Source organism: Rhipicephalus microplus, chromosome 3, assembly GCF_043290135.1.
Source record: "Rhipicephalus microplus isolate Deutch F79 chromosome 3, USDA_Rmic, whole genome shotgun sequence".
In the NCBI taxonomy this organism is placed as follows: Eukaryota; Metazoa; Arthropoda; class Arachnida; order Ixodida; family Ixodidae; genus Rhipicephalus; species Rhipicephalus microplus.
This window is the reverse complement of record NC_134702.1, coordinates 31,470,460-31,485,418: the sequence shown is the minus strand read 5'-3', so window position 1 is coordinate 31,485,418 and position 14,959 is coordinate 31,470,460. Positions and strand designations below refer to the sequence as shown.

The 14,959-nt window shown below is 43.9% G+C and overlaps 1 protein-coding gene across 1 annotated transcript in view; it reads left to right on the top strand.

Moving 5' to 3' along the window:
• Nucleotides 1-14,959, top strand: part of LOC119161994 (neprilysin-1) — a 90,339-nt gene that overhangs the window by 30,102 nt on the left and 45,278 nt on the right. The window lies entirely within an intron of this gene.

Genomic DNA, 14,959 nt, shown 5'->3' with positions numbered 1-14,959 from the left:
TACTGCGGCTTGCGCCGTGGTCGCGAACAAAGTTTGATATGTTGGCAGTAGACTACGCACTGCACGCGCGAGCATAGAGATACGAGTGCAATCTAGCAGCGCTTATCCACCAGCCATAACTCATTATTTATTTTTTGGCAACAGATGACGCTGAAAGCGAACGTGTTTTCTTTTGCTGTATGTTGATGGTGCTGTAGGCAGCCGCCGCAGAGCGCAGGCCACGCGTTCCTTTTCATAAAGGACGACAGTGTACATACGATTATCTCGCGTTCCGAGTCTCGTAAACTGTTTCTGGTTTTCAGTGGATAAGCAGAATGATTTGATTGATATGTGGGGTTTTCCGCCCCAAAAGCACCATATGATTATGAGAGATGCTGTAGTGGAGGGCTCCGGAAATTTCGACTACCTGGGGTTCTTTAACGTGCACCCAAATCTGAGCACACGAGCCGACAACATTTTCGCCTCCATCGAAAATACATCCGCCGTAGCCGGGATTAGATCCCACGACCTGCGGCTCAGTAGCCGAGTGCCTTAGCCACTAGAGCATCGTTACAGGGCGAGGGGATAAGCAGCGTCGCCGGGATTCCAAAGAGTAATCTTAGCAACCAGTGACAGATATTAGATACTAGTACAAACGAGGTAAGCGTGGAGATACTATCAACTGATCAGCCTCTCATTTCTGGTGTTTCTAATAATGATGTGACCATTGGTATCGTTCTGCAAGTGCAAGCAACTGGTTATATAAACATCTGCAACTCTTCATATATCTGTGCGTGCAACATTTGTACATATTTTTAGCTTTATTTCATGACGTGTCATTCAATAAAAAAAGTTGCAACACGGTCACCTTGCCTCCACATGCTTCGCATAACGTCAATTTCCAGGTACGTGGGATCTGCCGTTTTTTTTTTAAATTTTTCATAAGCAGATTTGTACCTTCGAGAGAAAAAAAAAGGCATATTTGTTTTCAAATGCTGTAAAAACATTCATTATTTTGGGATGTCAAATTTGGGACACAGTACCAGAGAAATTTGTCCAGGCTTCACATCAGTCATAAGAGTTTCCTGAAATTAACTAGAGTAGGGAACTCTAGCGCTGCGATCGTTCAGCCACCGTGGGAATGATGAATAGTACACGGATTTGCCTACTCTTCGTGCTTGCGAATTTCGAACGCACCAGTAGCTTTGCTTGCGATGTACCAGTAGCTTTGTTTGCGGTATTCAGAAATACCGATGTCGGGTATTTTTGAGCACTCACGCGTTAAAATTACCCATGCGTGTTCCCATCGTTCCTGGGTAGATAGCAAGTGTCGATCACCTGTGGCACATACCCTCATACTAGCGGCACATAGCCGCCCGTGGGTATGTGCCACTGTCTGGCGGGAAGTGTTTGACGACGTACGTCACGGGATTGTGAATCCACGTCTTGACCAGCGCGTGATATTTGTTTTGATTGATATGTGGGGTTTAAAGTCCCAAAGCCCGTATATTCGTGAAACCATCTTACTTTCGTATGCTAATTTTGGTTCACGCCAAGTTAAAGAGGTGACCACGAGAGCACCCAAACGTAAGCAGATAGATAGATAGATAGATAGATAGATAGATAGATAGATAGATAGATAGATAGATAGATAGATAGATAGATAGATAGATAGATAGATAGATAGATAGATAGATAGATAGATAGATAGATAGATAGATAGATAGATAGATAGATAGATAGATAGATAGATAGATAGATAGATAGATAGATAGATAGATAGATAGATAGATAGATAGATAGATAGATAGATAGATAGATAGATAGATAGATAGATAGATAGATAGATAGATAGATAGATAGATAGATAGATAGATAGATAGATAGATAGATAGATAGATAGATAGATAGATAGATAGATAGATAGATAGATAGATAGATAGATAGATAGATAGATAGATAGATAGATAGATAGATAGATAGATAGATAGATAGATAGATAGATAGATAGATAGATAGATAGATAGATAGATAGATAGATAGATAGATAGATAGATAGATAGATAGATAGATAGATAGATAGATAGATAGATAGATAGATAGATAGATAGATAGATAGATAGATAGATAATGCTCGAAGTGGCCGAAATTCATTAAGAAATGCTTCGCGTTTAAAATGCTGTATTGAGAAACACCTATATAACGATATTATGCTTGGCTATGATATGTTTCTGCATGACTTCGCACAGCTGCGCCGAGTTTTGAACGGCCGCCGGCCGCGGACAGTACTCAAGCTTAAACGGCTACGCTGTGAATACAAAGAAACAAGACGAGCCTTCAGAATGAACGAACACTTGCGTGAAGGCGGCCAATGACTAAGCTGTATGCTTACGTCTGGAAACCACGCTCACCTTGACTGCAATAATCTTGCCCCGTGTCGTCTCCGTCGTCGTTGCTGTGCGGACCAACTGTCGAAGCGGTGCTGCGTATCCAAACGAGGAGGACCTTGGCCCGTTACAGTACGCAGCAGTGAGCCCGCCGTCCCAGATGGTCAAGCGGCCGTTGCATGCGTCGCACACACTTAGCGGGCCGAGAACCGGAGAAGATAAAACAACGGATGAACGCCTCTGCACTACATCCTGGCGGCCAGTATTTGCCCTTCCGAAAGTGGCATGTTACTTGGCCGATTTTTGTTCTTCTATGTCGTACAGTGCTGGTCTGTTTACAGTCCAGGTGGCACGGCGCTGGGCTGCTTGCCCGAAAGTCACAGCTTTCGATCCCAGCCACGGCGGTCACATTTCGATGAAGGTGAAATTTTGCCAACTGTGTAATATCAGTGCGCGTTACGGAATGCTGGATGGACGAAATTTCCTAAACCCTCCGCTATACGACGTGCCTCATCATCTTATCTTGTATTATCATCACTTCGTCAATTTCAGCGCGTCATAACATTATTTCGCCGATTTAGCACTGATGCAAGCGGCTGGTCGTCAAATATCTCTATCTTTTGTCTCCTACGACAACTGTGCGAAAAAAAAAAAAGCAATGTACGCTCCATTATCATGTGCAACTGTGCAGCATGCGTGCTACTGAACGCAAGAAGAAAACAAGCAACGAAAGTAGCATTAAGGGAGAAAGCTGTTAGATGAGCTATCTTATATTCGCTGCTAGAACAACCGCCGCGGTAAACGGGTGCCTGGGTTATTGCGAAGCCGAACTCAAGGTCGCGCATTCGTTAGCGGCTGCGGCATTTCTGTGCGGCCTGTAAACAAGAGCGTTCGAGTACATATGAGTAAGCGGCGTTAACTGCGCCGATGTTAATCTGAGATTTCCCGCTTTCTGATTTTATTGATATAGGTATACACGAAAGAATTGTAGTTTCCTGCCGACGGGTACTCCGTTTCACCGCTCCCTCTTTTGCATCGTGACTACACCGAATGATTTTGACAAGGTAAACCCCGAACACAACTGACTTGATTCTTCAATTTCAAATTATGAAATCCACACGATGATCTACACAAACCCATACAGTTTCCTAAAATTAACAACCGGGGACTCTGGCGCTCCAATCGTTCAGTGACCATGGAATTGATGTGTAGTACACGGATTTTCCCAGGCTTCGCACTTGTGGGCCTCGAATCGCACTTGGGGTGCACGTTAAAGAACCCCAGGTGGTCAAAATTTCCGGAGCCCTCCACTACGACGTCTCTCATAATCATGTGGTGGTTTTGGGACGTTAAACACCACAAATCAATCAATCAATCGAATCGCACTTGTGGTTTCGTTTGCTGCTGTGCTTCGGTTTTGTTTCGACGGAAAGAACGAACTCTTTTTAACTTTGTGGCCCAATTTGAAACGGTAAGCCTAAAGAATTAAGGTCGTGAAGCGCAATTACTGAACATTTGCTGATTTTCTGTTTCATGACAAAACAGCTTCAGGCCACGCGAAGCCAAACGGAGCCAGAATAACAAAGATTAGAGAAATCTGTGCACTACGCATCATTGCTATGCTTGCTCAAGTGCCTTACGCAGCGACTCCCATAGACAATAGCACCAGGGTTCCTTTTAGTGCACTTATAGAAAATTATATGCACAAACCAACATACCTTTTGGTGCTCTCCCATGGGTCAATACGCTATGAAAACGCGAGGATGGCAACGTTTGGATGGATGGATGGACGGGCGGGCGGGCGGACGGATGGACAGACGGATGGATGGATGGACGGATGGATGGACGGGCGTCATTATCATCATTTATTACGCTTTCAGAAACCCACAAATACACGGAGGAAATAGGAAAAGAGCAAGCTTCCATCTGCCTCGTATTCAAGTTACCCGTCATATTGGGAGGTTAAAATAGAGGAAACGAAGATAGGAGTTAAAAAAAAAAAAAGTGGCCCCGTATCTGCATGTAGTCTGCAAATGTCGTCGAAATACGACAGCCTTATGTGTGGAGAGAGTGAACAAGACATTTATTTGATGTTCTGGGCTAGAAAATCGATGGATGGTATTCTGGAGGCGGTGCGTTAGAGTGCCTCGAGCGTGCAGCGGAGGCGAACGAGCGCATCAAGTCACGTCACACGTGAGACATAAGTGCCATCTGGCAGTTTTTTTGGGGGGTAAAATAAAGCGTGTGGCTCTCAGACGGGTGTGCGCGCCCATCTCAAAGGTGATAAGGTGTAGTACGCAAGGTGACGGGTAGGTGCCACCACCGTCTTTTAGCAAAGCGTTGGAAACACTCGTGTTTCCGTGCAAGCGTTGCATGGTCAGCGCACCATGATAAGCGATACGGTCCTTAAATTTACTTATGTATACCTTGTCTAGTAAAAGCTCACATACAGAACATATACGTGTTGTTATGGTGCCCCAGACATGCGCAATAATTGCTTTTTAATTGACAATTGCACACGCATGAACGCTCAACCTTGAGCAACATAGGTCGGCGCTGCGGATGGGGTCGGCCGTTTCAAATACCCGATGACAGTAAGAGTGGACAAACAGACGAATGTACAGACAGACAGACCAAAATTTTTGCGCCGAAGGTCCCCAAGAAAGACTATCGTCTTTAAAAAAAAACATAGCAAAATGGGGAAAAAGAACGAGATGATGACTCTGACAAAGTTAAGTAAAAACAAAAAAGATCTATAAACAGATGGGCAAATTTGTTTGGTTCATAAAGGTCAGCAGAGCATAAATAGATAGGTGCAGCCAACCACTATAGATTCGTCTGGATGAGAGAATTTTACCTGAGCACAAGCAACCGACCCATCCTTCGATGCTTCTACGCGCAGATTGAAAACCGTAAGGGTCCATGCTACGCATTTAAAAATTTCTAATTATGGGAGCCGTGGGCCGCCAGATTCCATACTATCATTACCAAGAAGCCGAGAAAATCTGGCGCAGTAACCAACCACGCGATCTTTGTATGAAAATACACGTATAAGCATTAGGTATAGAGCTCTGCATGTATCTTTAGTTTTTAATAAGGCCTGCTTGAAGTTTCACACAGAATGCTCTGTACATGTATTTTATTTTTCATTAATCGATTTTTTTTTCTGGGAAGGATGCGAAGGGAACGTTATAACCTGTTTTGACTAAGGCATGCGTGCTTTAATTATACGGCGCTTCTGTCAAGAAACGTCTGCACTTCAAAAGTGGTGCTTTAAGGTTTTTTTTTTTCGTCGGGCAGGCTAATTAACCTATCATAACGGCCATTAAAACCATTACCGCTCGTTGATTATGAAACTGCTCGGTTATTTATTGATCGATAAATTCTAATTTTCTTTTTCTCGTCCTCCCATTGTAAAAAACAAAGAACAAACAAACGGGGATGCAGAGTTCTGCATTTCCAGTTTGAAGAACTTTTGGGCTTCGCAAGCTGAAAAAGAAGTGCAAGGAAGCGGCTGAACTTCAAAACTTCCGAGCGAAATTAGCGAAGGCAAAAACTTTAACGCATTAGTTTGCGGAGAAAAATAAAACGTCTTAAAGTCAGCCTTTTGTATATACGGCACTCCAGAAGTTTTAAAGCACTTTACATCGTTTGAGTTTCCATGCAGCCACGCCGCTAGAGCGCTCGATGGGCCAGGCTTGATTCGCAGCCCCGGCGACCGCAGCGCTATGGCGGGTAAATGCAAATAACAGCCGCCTGGTAGATTTACAAGCACGTTGAAAAGCCACACATCGTCGAAATCCATCCGGAGACCACATTTTACACGTACTTCATAACCAAATCGTGGTTCTTGTTACAATAGTGAGATCATCCTCAGCAGTCCCATTGCTGTAGCATCCAAACACGGCTATGATCACCCCCACACAGGTTGAACTAGTCAGTAAATAAACATGGCGTTCGAATAAAACACGCCTCACCTCATCTCCTGTTTGTCGTCAACATTACAAACCATACTTAGACACTTTTGGCAGGTAAAACACCATATTTGCTGCTTTCTTTATGCCTATGTGACCACCTTTAACTTTTGTGTAGTGTCACCGCTGCATACGCGCCAGCCGATTGACTGACAATCCTCCTTTTTTTCTCTCTCTCTTTCTCTTCTCTTTTCTCTCTCTCTCTCATCTTTATGCCCCCTTCCCATTCCCCCAGCGTAGGGTAGCAAACCGGGCATGTGCCTGGTTAACCTCCCTGCCTTCCCTCTTGTTTATCCCCCTTCATTATGCGTGCTTTTGGGCTGGTGGTACAACGCCGTTCGTGACACACGTGCTGTCTGATCGAACACGTTTCTTTCGCTGAAAAAAAGAAAGAAAAAGAAAACAGGATAGTTTTAACGAAGTACCAGACATTAGCGACGTGACGGCCACAGAGGTGGCGTGACTTCTAAACAATTGCTGTACACGTGCTGCACAGTGTACTGACTCGGTCCGCAACTGCGTCGAGTCTTACCGAAGAGAGAGAGAGAGAATAAACATTTATTATTAAGTCTTACCGAAGCATTAGGTTCCTTATCAAATACAAAAATTTACCGTCGGTCCAGTGGCGGCGCCAACACGAATGATGCGGATAATCATCACGTGACCACTTCACTATTTAAAGTCATGATGACGTCACTACTACATCCCTTTACGTGATGTAACACGATGACGTCGTTGATTTGTCCAATGTGGGTCGATCACGGAGGCAAGGCACAACCAGGAGAGGTGCACAAAGCTTCGAATGCTTGCAATCCCGGAGGACACGCAAACACACATTGGGTGCAGAAAGTTTTCGGAAGGTGCTGGACGAGCATGAGTACATCGACTGCGAAGAAAAAAAATATGGATTCCGCTTTCGAGACGACAGAGACAAAAGCATAACAAAACTTTCGAGTTTTTTTTTCGTGCACCCTCAATAGCACGTATTTCGCTTATAGCAATTTATTGTCGAGCCAGTTGGTGTCTATTTAACAAGGTGATTTTAGCGCCACAAAAGACGCACTCGTGCGACAGACAGACGACAGGCAGACGCTATTAACTGATTTATTTCAAAGGTTGCAATGAATTCCATTTCAACCTCTGCAGTAAATTCGTTGCATGTAGCATTTGTATGTCGACTGTCTCTCACACGTGTACGTCTTTCGTAGCGCTAAAATCACCATGTTATGTATATTGCTATTTCTACAAATATCAGCGCGTCATAACGTTCAATTTACTACCTCCACCTTCCATACCACTCTTCTCATTTTGTACGTGGCTGGTATACCGATGAAATATCGAGATCGTCAGAATCCGTCATTCTACTCGTTCGTCGGTTGTAACACGACCGCCTGGTGCCGCAAAGATAAGCTTCGTTACGCCGACGGTTCAGTGAAAATGGACATTGGCACGCAACGCAAACCGAACGACGTTTCGCAACGCGAACGGAGAGCACCTAGAAAAGCCGCGGCATTTCTCACGAAAGCCTTTGCGCGATCATCAAGCCGAAATGCAAACGGTGGGGCGCTCGCTCCTGCACCGAGTGATCGCGAAAATTGCCCGCCATTGCAAACCATAGTATCAGGCGCATGCGTGGAAATGTTGTAAGCCCGTGTGTTCAGATTTGGGTGCACGTTGAAGAACCCCAGGTGGTCGAAATATCCGGAGCCCTCCATTATGGTGTCTCTCATAAGCGTATGGTGGTTTTGGGACGTTAAACCCCACATATCAATCAATCAATCAATGAAGGCGCATGCGTGCACGCTCAGTACGTAGACGTGAGCGACGCAGATGCAAACACAGGCGCAACGAGCGCACTGAGCAGGCATGTAAAAGTACTTTCGTTCGAGTCTCTCGAGACTGCGTGAATCGGGGCAACGTTTACGGCGAGGAAGGAAAAGCAGTGCATACCCAACGATGCAACCGACGCGACGCAGATATCCTCTTTTCTCTCTCTCTATTTTTTCTTTTTTGCGTCATTCACACGACTCGCTGAGCGCATCGGCTGCAGGTTACGTAGTGTAATATGTGCTTCTTCGATGCCAACGTAACGCGCCTGGTTAGGCGCGAACGAGTAATGGCTCCGAAGCGACATGAGCTTTTTCTTCATTTTTTTTAACGCTAATCACACGCGAGCGGGAAACGCGACGCAAAACTATTATATTCTAGGCACATCTGCGAGGAGCGCGCACGCGCCTTTGTCGATGCATGGTCGACGCGCCGTTGATCGGGGAGGCGTGACTAATCGAGAAAATTGGTCCCTCTATAGAAGTCGGCTGAGCGCTCCACATTAGACTCTGCGATTTAATAATAACGCGGTCCCGTCAGAAGCGCTCCAATCGCGTGCCTCGAACGTCTTCTACGTGTCGAGGTAAGCGCTAGCGCATATGGGGAAATGTCTGCTATACCGCGCTAGAAAAAAAAGAAAAAAAAAGAATAAAAGTCGAATTACAGCCCATCGTTTAGAGAGTTTCGGTGCACGAATTTCGGTGAAACGGAGACGAATTTTCCAAACACATAAAGCGAGAAACGTTAACGATCGTGCATAAATCCTGAAACGATGTGAAACAGAGATTACGATGTTTTGAAAATAATTTTTAAAAATATGAATGCCGCGACACCTTACAGTAGAAGCCCCATTGGTGTGAAGGCTGTGACCGCACCCCGCATCCCAAATTCCAGCGCTAAATATGCAGAAACACTACTACGGCCATCGCATATCAATAATGGTATACCTCGGGTTTTACGTGCCAGAATTACTATGCGATTATAATAAACACAGTATAGTGGAAGGGCTGCGGAAATTTAGGCCATCTGGTGCTCTTTAACGTGCACTGACCACGCACAATACATGGGCTCGTAGATTTCACCACCATCGGAATGTGTGCCTATATACAGGGGCTGGGATCGTAGCCGTCACTATCGGTCTGGCAGTCGAGCACTACGTCACTGGGGCGTAGTGCAAGCACTGGCGTGCGGTAACTGATGATTCACCAGTAACCGCCAAAGGAAAATGACATGGTCGGACGCACGCTTCGCTCCACTCATCATTATTCATTCCCTGGATTGATTGATTTGATTGATATGTGGGGTTGAACGTCCCAAAACCACCATATGATTATGAGAGACGCCGGAGTGGAGGGCTCTGGAAATTTTGACCACCTGGGGTTCTTTAACGTGCCCTCAAATCTGAGCACACGGGCCTACAACATTTCCGCCTCCATCGGAAATGCAGCCGCCGCAGCCGGGAATCGAACCCGCGACCTGCGGGTCAGCAGCCGAGTACCTTAGCCACTAGACCACCGCGGCGGGGCATTCACTCCCTGGATGTGCTGTGCAGCCCACTAACGTCATCTAGTTATATTGTTTCCAAGGACATGTACATACAATGCCATCTATCGAGCAACTCGTAAACTAGAGGTGGCTAGATACTACTACTACGACTACAGAGGAGGGAACGACCCGCGGCCTAAGGAGTTTCGACCCTATAAAGACCGACGGCGTGCGCTGCACAATGTAGGCACTGGATCGCGCGTTCGCAGTTCAGTCAAGGGCGCCTTCATTTGGCTTTCGCTGGACTTGACGCTTTGCTTGACTCGAGTAGATGCGATGGAAGCAACGGCACCTTCAACCATTAGTGGGGCGCAACCACACATCAGCATCCCACCACTCGATGAAGGCAACGCTTCTCCTTCATTCAATCAATTTAGCAATAATAAAGACAAAATACCAATTAAGCTTTCCCAAACTGCACCCAATTACGCAACATTCACGCGATACCCCCCTTACTCTGCGATGCTTTGACTCGAGTTCTTTTTATCATGACAAGATTGACTTGTGATGACGCAAATGGCAATGACACGCGTGGAAAAGGGCATACCACGCACTGACGAAAATTCAAGAAGCTCGAACAGATCCTTTGCTAAATGAGGAGCGCTGTGAAATCCGGCTTAGAATGGCCGAGAGCCGCGCTAGGTGGTGGGGATTCTTCGTAAAAGAAAGGGCGCAAAAGCGGACACATGAGACGGGAACGAAAGAACACAAACACCGGCTGCTCAAACCTTGGCCGATCCCCCTGAGTGGGTATGAGCCATGCATGAGGCATCATCATCATCATCATTATCATCATAATCTTCATGACCACTCCCGAGCGCGAAAAAAAGCAGTGCACTTGAAAGAGTGACGATTTCAGTGAGGTATCAATGGCTGAGCTGGCCACGATTATGCAAGGACTTCCGAATTCTGCTCCAGGCGGTGACGGAATGACTTCAAAAATGTTAAAAATCCTTTTCAATGAGGCTCGCGATATTTTAATAACTATATTTAACCATTCTATGAAATGCTCATGGATTCCTTATAGTTGCAAAACTGCTAAGATAACTCCAGTTATTGAAAACAACTGCGCAGGATACACCCTGGACAATATTATACCCATTGCACAAACTTCCAATTTGGTTAAATTAGTAGAAAGAATAATTTATGTGCGTCTCATTAAATTAGTAGAAGACAAAGAAATCTGAGCCCCTTTCAAATCAGTTTTATACCTGGATGCTCTATTTGGCATGCCCATGTGGACTTAGAGAGCCGAATTATACTAGCGTGCCGTCACAGACAAGTAGCAGCTCTGGTAACATTGGACATCTCAAAAGCCTACAATAGTGTAGAACATAAAATATTATTGGATCAATTAAAATAATATGTCATCCCTAACTACATGGTGACGTGGTTTAGTGAATTTTTAACTGGAAGGGTGTTCTATTGCTCACTAAAGGGTCATTCTTCATATATACATTCACAGTCACGAGGCGGAACAATATCCGGCCATGCAGGCCAGGCTAACCCCGCCTGCTGCAACACCACCACCACCACCTTCCACAGGGAGCAGTTATTTCGCCTCTTCTTTTTAATATATTACTAAGCACCATTTCCAGCCATAATGGAGTATACACATATGTATATGCAGACGACATAGCCTCTTTTGCTTCATATAGGAACATACATTCATTATATGCTCACTTACAATCATAATTGTGTGCCACTAAAAATAATTAAAGGCAATTTATTTATGTCCTAATGTTAGAAAAACGCAATTATGTTTTCCTTGTTGATAATCCAGTTATTATCATATTAACTTGCAACCTGCAGAATATACCACAAGAGGACTCAGTAAAATATCTGGGAGTTATTTATAATAGCAGGCTCCTTTGGCATTTACACATTGAATACATAGCCAAGAAAGGAGTACGGGTGCTAGGAGTCCTAAAAAGGCTATGCAACAGTCGATCGGGAATACGGAGAGGTTCAGTAATTATGATATACAAATTGTACGTACGCCCCATTTTAGAATTTTGATGTGTTTTATATTCGGGTGTTCCAGCTTATAAATTGCTTCCACTGGCACTCCTGGAAAGAGAGGACCTAAGATTATGTCTTGGATTACCGAAATTCGTCGCCGATAGTGTTCTTTACTTAGAGGCGAATTTGCCCTCTCTTTTGTGCGGATTTAGAATACTAACTTTACAAACATTTCTGAAGTTTTATGAGTGCCCTATAAAACTAAATAATAATTTTATGCACCAGCCAGCGTTAATTTTTTAATCTTATTGGCCTCGGTTTCAGGCTCCACAGGTGGAATACGTACAATCACCCGTTGGTCCATTAGATGTTAAACTGTATGAAACTCCTTCCATTAACAATGCAAGGCACAATCTCGAAATCATGTTTGACGATATATATCCAAATCATGCAAAACATTTCTTGACACATTTGTTAAATGGCTTTCTGCAACAGCATTTAGAAGAGATAAATATAATAAACATCATAGCTACAGCTGCGTCGCATTCTGAAGAAGAATCTGGCATTGGCATTTTCTCTGTAACCTTCAACTGGTTCTTTTCATTAAAACTACCTGATTTCTTCTCAGTATTTTTGGCAGAATTTTTGGGGGTGATTATGGCATTAAGGAAGCTCAGCCCACCAGCCTCAAGTGTGGCCATAGTTACTGATTCATTATCTTTGTGTTCGGCACTCGCCTCCAATAGTGGCTAGTATGTATCACGCACATTTAATTTTCTACTCCCAACTCATATAACTTTAATCCCATTGATCTTGGTTGCGGGACACAAGGGAATAAAAAATGAATGCAATGACGGACGCTCTGGCGAAAGCCGCTCTCAGTGGCCCGGTACTTTCAATTATACCCACATCAACACTCATAATACGTGACAGATTTCGAAGGCGTGTCATAATTGAAGACTCTGGTAAAACATTATTCACTCACCTAAACGAATATCGACACCCTTTGTTCCCTTGGCGTATGAAGTTCTGGTCAACACCCAAAGAAGAAGTTATTTTTACAAAATTCCGCTGTAGAGTGCCAAAACTAAATTACTACATGCATAAAGCTGGTCTGGTTCCTTCCCCTCTTTACTCATTCTGTAACTAGGATGAAACAATCGAGCATTATTTTTGATCGTGTACTCGCTTCAGGTCACCGAGGAAAAACATTCTTAAAGCTGCTTTAAATCGAATGAGATTGGACTTCTTAACTTCTAATATTCTCTCCTTGGGAGCCTTCCAATAAGGTAACTGCCAGCGGGATATCTGTTCTGCTGTACGAAGATTCTTGATCGAATCAAGGTGGTTTTGATTGCTAATCTCTAAATTGGGAAAGTTCAATTTTTTCTAACCTTTTTTAAATTGGTTAATTTTAAAATTAATATGTGATCCACTATCTAAATAATTGTTTCTTGACCAATCCCCCAGAGTGGGTGAGAGCCATTCATTTAGGCCATAAGCATCATCATCATCATCATCATCATCATAATAATAATCATCATCATCATCACCACCACCACCACCACCTCATAGTCAGCGTTTGTGTTGCCCTGGCCTCTTCCCTTATGTCGCTGTTCGCATGCCTTAGTCGCTTTTACGAAGAAATCTGGCTTGTAACGTCGTTACCTCATATTTTACAAAACTACCGTAATATTATGATAACTACAAGATAATGCCGCTTTTTTTTAAATTGCGTACACTAAAACGAATGATATGCGGACCAAGTTGCATATACATGTTTGTCGGTGACCTAATGTGATTGTTTTAGCCAAATATCTGAACGCACGACAGTGGGAGAATGTGATGTTTAGCCCAAGCATTTAGGACTAGCTACAGGCGATCAGGTAAGCCGCAGATGCCGCTAGAGCTCGAAGACTCTTAGCCGCCATCGAAGAGAGTATATAACTCCTCTTACAATTGCCGTTTCGATTAAAGTTGCTTCTCTCCCCCCTATTTAGAATATTTTTCTTTGTTAAGTATCAATCAATCAACAAAAAGCTCGCATGTCCAGTTAGCTTGCCTGGTTTGTCTTGCGTAGCAGCTTATTCTATCAGCCCATTCTTTTTATTACTTTAAAATAGAGTCTATATGTCGTGAACTTAGCTCATTTCCTCGTGCACTCGAATCACTGCACTTTCAGCCTGGCGCTCCATTAAGGTACTCATCTGGTGACAGTGTTACAGGCTGCAGTTCTGTTTGAATGTTGTCATGCGAGTTTTCTCATTATACAAGCCCGCAAGTCTAGCGGGCTAACGAATACAACAAACGCGCAACGCTGTCCTTAGCAGCAAGGACATTTCTCTTCTGCGTGGACTATAGATTGGAGATGATCTATGTTTAAGACAAGACCAACCCTCGACGCTCGCTGACATTGGGGATCGTGCAATATTGTAAGAACACCTATCACTAATGTATGTAGCGACTGTACAACACAGCAAAAAGAAAACAACGATTACCCATTAGACAGCTGGATAAGGAGACTGTATAGGGACGAGAGTCGGTGGTGCATTGGTTCATGACGCAGACAGATTGTGCAGGAGTAACGAGGAATCAGACAGTTGCACCGGTTATTTCACCATAGGGTTGGTGTCGAAAACCACTGCTTGCCCAACGTTGCATGTGTACCCTCGTCATTTCTCACCTGTGAATGCAGGTACCCTATAGCTGAACAACCTATGGTGTTTTGCAAGTTCTCCTGTATATGAGTGGCAACAACGCTTACGAAGACAAAACACCGTGCATTAGTTATTTGATTACTCCACGTCTAATTCTGTATCCAGTATTTCTTTTGTTCCTGTCTGGAGATGTTTACTAAATGTGGTCTGTTCAGACGTTGCTTCCTGCGCAATTATTCAAGTCACACATAAAATAGAAATAAAACAGTTAAAAATAGCTTTCGAAGGTTTACGTACCAGACAAGTAAACCATGGTAGGAAAGCCAAAGGAAACATCTTGACCACCTAGGATTCGTTAACGTGCTCCTAAACCGTAGTACATCGGTGCTTAATTTGTATTTTGCCCCTGCATAAACGTGACCTCCATGACCGGGAATTGAACACGCGTGCTCAAGCTTATTAGCGCAACAGCGTATGCGCGCTATGCTACTGCAGTTGGTTAAGAGAAGATTGCCTTAGCACTACATTTTCAAACGTGTTTCACACACTATTCGTGTTTTCTGCTAGCTCTCGTATTGAGATGTACATAAAACAACATATATCACTTTTACGTCATTTTATTTTATTA